Source organism: Oreochromis niloticus, linkage group LG7 (genome assembly GCF_001858045.2).
Source record: "Oreochromis niloticus isolate F11D_XX linkage group LG7, O_niloticus_UMD_NMBU, whole genome shotgun sequence".
NCBI lineage: Eukaryota > Metazoa > Chordata > Actinopteri > Cichliformes > Cichlidae > Oreochromis > Oreochromis niloticus.
The window spans coordinates 49,363,272-49,369,807 of record NC_031972.2 but is presented as its reverse complement, the minus strand read 5'-3'; positions in this window follow the sequence as shown (position 1 = coordinate 49,369,807).

Genomic DNA, 6,536 nt, shown 5'->3' with positions numbered 1-6,536 from the left:
GTTCTTTGCGTTTTCAAATTGTTATAAAGTTCTTTTTAAAGTTGAAAGCAGTCAATGCCAATACCTTCCAGGCCTTCTGCCTTCTAAAGTTATATACTCAAACACATCCTTGCCAGATTTTAAATGTTAGAAATCAATCACATGGAAATATCCATAAAGTTAGAATAAGATTAGGTGCCAAAGATTAGACTCAAGAAGTGAAATCTGCCTTTTAAACTCTCTTATATCCAGGGTCTGGTTTTCTGTTTGCTCTGAAGTATGTGGTACCATCACGCCAAGATCTAAAGAGCTCTCCAAGGATACTTGAGTCTGGCAAAGACTTTTAAAAGATCGCCAAATTATTTCAAATAAATCAATACGGATTTCAGTCATCATGCAAAATCAGTCCAAGACCAGACTGATGGAAAAAGAAGTTTGCAGGAACCTGAAAATTTAACAAGACTAGAGGTAACTCTTATAATGTTTGGTGCCAAAGTGCATTTTTGTTTAACAAGAAAGAAACTAGATGAGTCTAAACTGCTTTGGGAGGTGTGCCAGGGCAAAAAATAATTGCTGTCAAAACATGAAGATTAGAAGAAAAAGAACAAAAATATGTTAAAAACACGACGTTTTAGAAAACTTCTTTGGACAGACAGATTTTTAAAGTATTTAGCCACAGTGACAGGAAATAAACTAATATAATTTGAGGCCGGTTTGGTACTGCTTTGCCTCAGGGACTGGACAGCCTGCAGTCATTTATTCATCTGTGAATTTTGTCATATCAAGTCGTGCTTAAAAATAATGAGGCTGTCTGTCTGAAAGCTGAAGCTGAAGCAGAAGTGGAGCTTTCAACAGGATTATAAGAACACTAGAAAATCCACCAAGAAAAGCATCAAAAAGAATAAATGGAGGGTCATAAAATTGTGTTGAAATGCTTTGTTGGGAATTAAAATGCAAGAATACAACACCCTTAAAACATCAAACTTGCAGCTGAGGGGATCTTTAAAGCAAGATTGGTCAAAATGTCGAGTTAGCTGATGTCATGGAGCCATTAAAAAGGCAAGAAGTACAAGAAGTAAGGATAAAAGGTACAAACCTGCTACCAATTTTCATTGGTACCTTTACTTTTCACATGACTTCATGATGCAGGTCATACGAGTCCATGTCTGTGATTGAAATAACAAATTATACTAGGTCACTCATCTAAGACATGGAAGCACATGGCTAACCATCACTGACATCATTAAGAAACACTCTGTCTTTGACTGTCATATTAATGACTTAACAATAGTGGCGACATGTTTATTTGTGAATGTAGTCCTAGACAGTCAACAATTAACCCAATACAGGAAAGATAAAACAGTAGAAAGACACAGAAGGTTTCTCTGTGACTGAGTATGGAACAGCCAGCTTTGGTCAGAACAAGACACACTTCTAGAGGTTAAAGCAGAGACATCAAGAGCCACTCCTGTTTCTGCTGCTGGAAATGAAGTTGATTACAATGAAGTGCCAAGAACAGCTTCATCTCTGCAAATGCTGTTTAATTAAATGCTAATAAGGTCAGTGCAGTGTGCCAAAGGACAACAGATGGACAAAAAAAGCCAAAAAGTTTATAAAGGAGCACAGATGGTTGGAAAGAAAATCTGTCCCACTCTTCGCTGACTGACAGTTCAATGAAGTGTAATTATCATCATGGATTAAACCCAGCACATTTGGTACTCTATATGAAGACAATATTCTTCTTCTTAGCATAACATAGGGATTATCTTTCAATAAAGCCAGCGATGAAGGGAGGTAAAATGAGACACAATACCGTATCACAAAAGAAAGCAATAATAAATAAATATGTATAAGGGACAGCATGTATACAGTTTATAACACATTAAACACACAAAGCACTTTACAGTCAAAGTTTTGGGGGGAGTTTTTTGATACATGCACTTTGGGGTTTGTTTTGTTTTGCTCCAGGACAGCTGGATATGAAAAGTGGAGAAGGCAGAAATAAAACCAGCCAGTCTGAACCGGTCTATCTCCTGGACCACAGCACTCATGCTGTGTAGCTCTACATGTGTCGATAAATCCAAAAGGGAAGCACACAACAAGTTTCAAACTCATCTTGCAGAGAGCATAATGGTTATTGCTGTTGGTAACATAATGCATTTATTATTTGCAAACCTTTTTTTCCAGAAGTTTTAGGAGTGTATGTATGTTACTTTTTTTTTTAACCAAAGTGCATTTGTGAGGCACTGATGTTGGATGAGAAGGCGTGGATCTCAGTCTCCGCTCTAATTCATCCCAAAGGTTTTATAACAGGTTGAGGTCAGGCCAGTCAGGCCAGTTCTTCCACACCAAACTCACTCATCTATGTCTTTATGGACTTTGCTTCATGCACTGGTTATGTCATGTTAGATTGGAACAGGAAGGGGCCGTCCCCAAACTGTTCCCACAAAGTTGGGAGCGTGAAATTGTCCAAAATGTCTTGGTATGCTGAAGGATTAGGAGTTCCTTTACTTGAACTAAGGGGTCAAGCCTGAAAAACAAACCCACCCTCTTAGTCCACCAGATTTATACTTATATTTAATGCAGTGAGACAAGTACTGTTCTCCCGGCAATCGCCAAACCCAGACTCATCTGTCGGATTGCAGAAATAGAGAAGCATGATTTGTCACTCCAGAGAAAACGTCTCAACTGGTCTAGAGTCCAGTGTTAGCGTACGTTACAGCACTGCGTTGACTCTTGACATTGTGCTTGGTGATATAAGGTTGTGATGGAGCTGCTTGGCCATGGAAACCCAGTCCATGAAGCTCTCTACACACTGTTCTTGAGCTAATAAATAAAGTGGAAGCTAATTCCCAGTCGCTTCCAATTAACAGCTTAAGGGTATGAGAGCAATTGTGTGACTCGCAATTGTGACAAAACAACCAAAAATTAAGAATTTATAATCTCAGAGTTAGAAATTATAACAGGCAGCAGCATGTAACTAAATAAAACATCAAGCATACTGAACGTCAACCTCTCGAGACAGCCTGAATCCCTTCTACTAACGCGTCCTTGAACGAGACACTGAATCCCAGTCACTTCCTGAGGCTCAGTCTGAGCCTCTGACCTGTATTCTGACCTTCCTGCAGAGGGGCAAAGTGAAAAAGCAGCAGGACACATATATAAATAAACTATGTGAAAGATACTGCTGATATTCTGAGTGATCAGAGACTGGGAGAGTGGCACGGTAGGTTGGATGAGGAGACAAACTGGCACCGCAGCTGACAACAGAAAGAGGGTAACTAATGGTGCTGCTGTTTCTTTGTAATCTGCTACCATGTCAGTCGTTGAAGACAGAAATAAATTTACATTATGAAGGATCTTATTGTTTGCCATTCAAGTGTGTGCACTGTGCATGATTCTTAATTCTCCACAGAATACAGAATCAAAGCATTCTTTGTACATTTCCATGATAGTGACCAACCATGCAGACAGATGTGAGATTTGGATTTTTATCACTCGCACAGCCCTGCCTGTCGGACAGATGCAGCGATAGACTTTCTCATGAAAGTCATAAGGCGTTCATTCGGTAGAAAGTAAATTGATTTGCCTGGGGAAAGGTGGAGGAAGAAAATAGGCACGTCACTCAACAATAGACCCAGCACTTCTTGTGTCTCAGATTTCCATGAACTGTTCCAAGCCTGGCATATGACCAAGTCAGACACGTGAGTCTCCCAGCTCACCTGAGCTCACCAAGTGTTGCCATGCCAACAGAAGACACGGCCACATGGGTAATGTACAGACTGCACCAACCACTGGTCATACTCACATTAAGTTTTTATAGTTACAAAAATTCTATGGTTAAAATTCACACAGAAAAACACAACACAGAAAAAATGTTTTGAGGGAATGTGTGTAACTCATTAAAGATATTAAAGAGATATGTGACCAGTATTCTGCCTATGATGTTTCCTTAGCAGGTACTAAATTTATATCCTCAGATAAAGAGCTCATAACATATCAAACCATTATTTATTAGACAGAATCTAAGCCAAAATGCAGAAGCAGTGTGTGGAAAAACTAAGCACACCCTGACTGTTTTCATGGGAATTAAGAAGGGAAGTGGACTTCATTAACTGATCATTAGCAAATGTGAGGGGAGACATCAGCGATGATCTGAGAAACAATTCTTGCTGTCCATCAATTTGGGAATCCACAAGTGGGGGACATTCAAGACAACTGCCAATCTTTGTAAGAGTTCCAGACTTCCCAGCAAAATCACCCCAAGGTCAGACTGTACAATGCTTCAAAAAACCCAGCAGCTACATCTCAGACTCTATGGGCTCGATTTACCTTGCTGAATGTTGAGGTTCGTGGCAGTACAAGATTAAACAAGCAGTCTTTTTCTAATTGTACTAGAGAAAAACTTGCCTCTCAAAAAAGAAGCTGCATCTGAACAAAGCGGAGATGTGTGGGCATAATGCAGCGCTACATCTCATACCAACTGTAAAGCACGGTGGTGAAGGTGTGATCATTTGGGCTTGTTTTGTGGTAACAGGGCCTGGGTACCTTGATGTCACTGAGGTGGCCATGAACTTCCCTCTAGAGTCAATGTGAGGTCATCTGTCTGACAGTTAAAGCTTTGCCTAAAGTAGGTCAAGGAACAGAAGAAAGAACAGAAGTGAAGCAGCAAATATACAACAGAATGGCGGAAAAGAAAATAATCAAGGTCTTGCAATGGTCCAGTAAAGGGAGGTGTGCATTCCTGCAAACCTCAATGAACTAAAGCAAATTTCTTTCACAACGATGTGAGAGACTTAGAATATAATTAGTTTAAGTTATTGCTGCAAAAGGTGGTTACACAAGTTACTGAATTGTGGGGTGCACTTAAAGATGATGCAACCTATCCATGTATCATGACTGCACATCCAGTTCAGAGTAGCTGGACCATTTCGTAAAAATAAAAATGGTTTAAAGGTGACTTATTATAGTCATTTACATTGTGAGATTTTACTTCTTAGACTAGAGTAGCTTTGGATGATGGACAGATCAAAACCTTTCGAGTCACAATAACTACCTCCTGTTTGAAAATGTGGTCACATAATATGAACAGTTTTCATTGTAACAGCACAAAAATCAGTAACAGAGCAGAATTAAATACAATTTTAAACACAAGAATGAGTTCTTTAAGGTTAGCTTGATTCTTAGGATAAGACTATTTTTTGTAGTTATGCTCTAGTCTTTGCAGCCACTAGAGTAGCCAGTAGTGCATTCAATTAAAAAGAAGTTTATTCAGCCTGTTTGAAGGAAAACATCAGATCAAAGACTTTTTTAACGAGCAGCCCGTGACACACTTGTCTTCTTTACACCAAAACTGAAATTTAGTATCTTTGGCTACAGTAGCTAAAATGTTTAAATATAAAATAATCAGAGTATTTGATAGATGGATTAGAAAGCACAGCTGCACCTTGAGAACGTTTCTGTTGTAGAGAATAATTTTTGCATCCAGATGGTTAGAAGAGTGTTTGATAATTGAGGAAAAACCTTGAGAACAACAGTGAGTGCTGTTTCTCTGTGATTCATATTGAAAGGTTATACATAGGAAGTGTAGAGAGAAACCATAGAGACACCTAATTATGCCATGTTACTGTACCATAGATGTAGATTTTCATATGCTCCACAGAGCTACAGTATCCCCATCAGTATAATGAGAGTGTTTGACTTATCTTGAGCCAAGAAGTAAAGGTCGACTCAGGCACATTGCCCCATGAAAAATGCAAATTGAAGTGGTTACTGGTCCTAGCTCAGTAAATGAGGCAATTTGTGCTGCACGGCCCTATTATTTCCAGTTCCACAAAGAACAACCTTTGATGTGACCTAGAACAAATTTAAATGTTACCAAATATCAAACTTTGAAAGCGAGCTTGTTTAACTTTTAAGGGGGCTAGCACAAGGTCACCAGCAAGTAAAAAACAAAAAAAGAGAGGGAGACACAGCGGAGGAGGAGTGACATTCTGTGGCATTAAGAAGACAGTTTAAGTGGAAGTCTTGCTGCCTTCCATCTGTTTGACCATCTCTGACCCTCAATAATTTCATGCCATTCCACTTTCTTCCCTGACAATGATGACAGATAAAAGCTTGCAATAAAAAGGGAGAGCGCCGACTCAGAAAGCTTTGCAAATAAGACCTTTTTTAACCCACTTATGGTGCTACTTTACTATGAACGAGCAAAACAAAGAAGCATGTTCCTACATTTGCACTTTTCTTAATACTTCCCTGGGTTTAGATCTCTTCTAATTAAGTATTGATTTTAAAAGCTGATTTGAAATTGATTGTAAATATCCAGGCGAATGGCTTTCTTTAGTTTGTAGGTAATCTGTTCAGGTCAAAGAACTACTGGATACGAACAATGTGTTTCCCAAAGTAAGCTCATTACTTCCCAAGTGCTTATAGTCATTTCTCTGCCTTTTCAGTCACATCGACTGAGTAATTTATTACCGTGCACTGACATGCCACTGACATGGTAATTAAGGGATTTGATTCTATTCCCATAGACACAGCAGCCAGATATAGAAGAG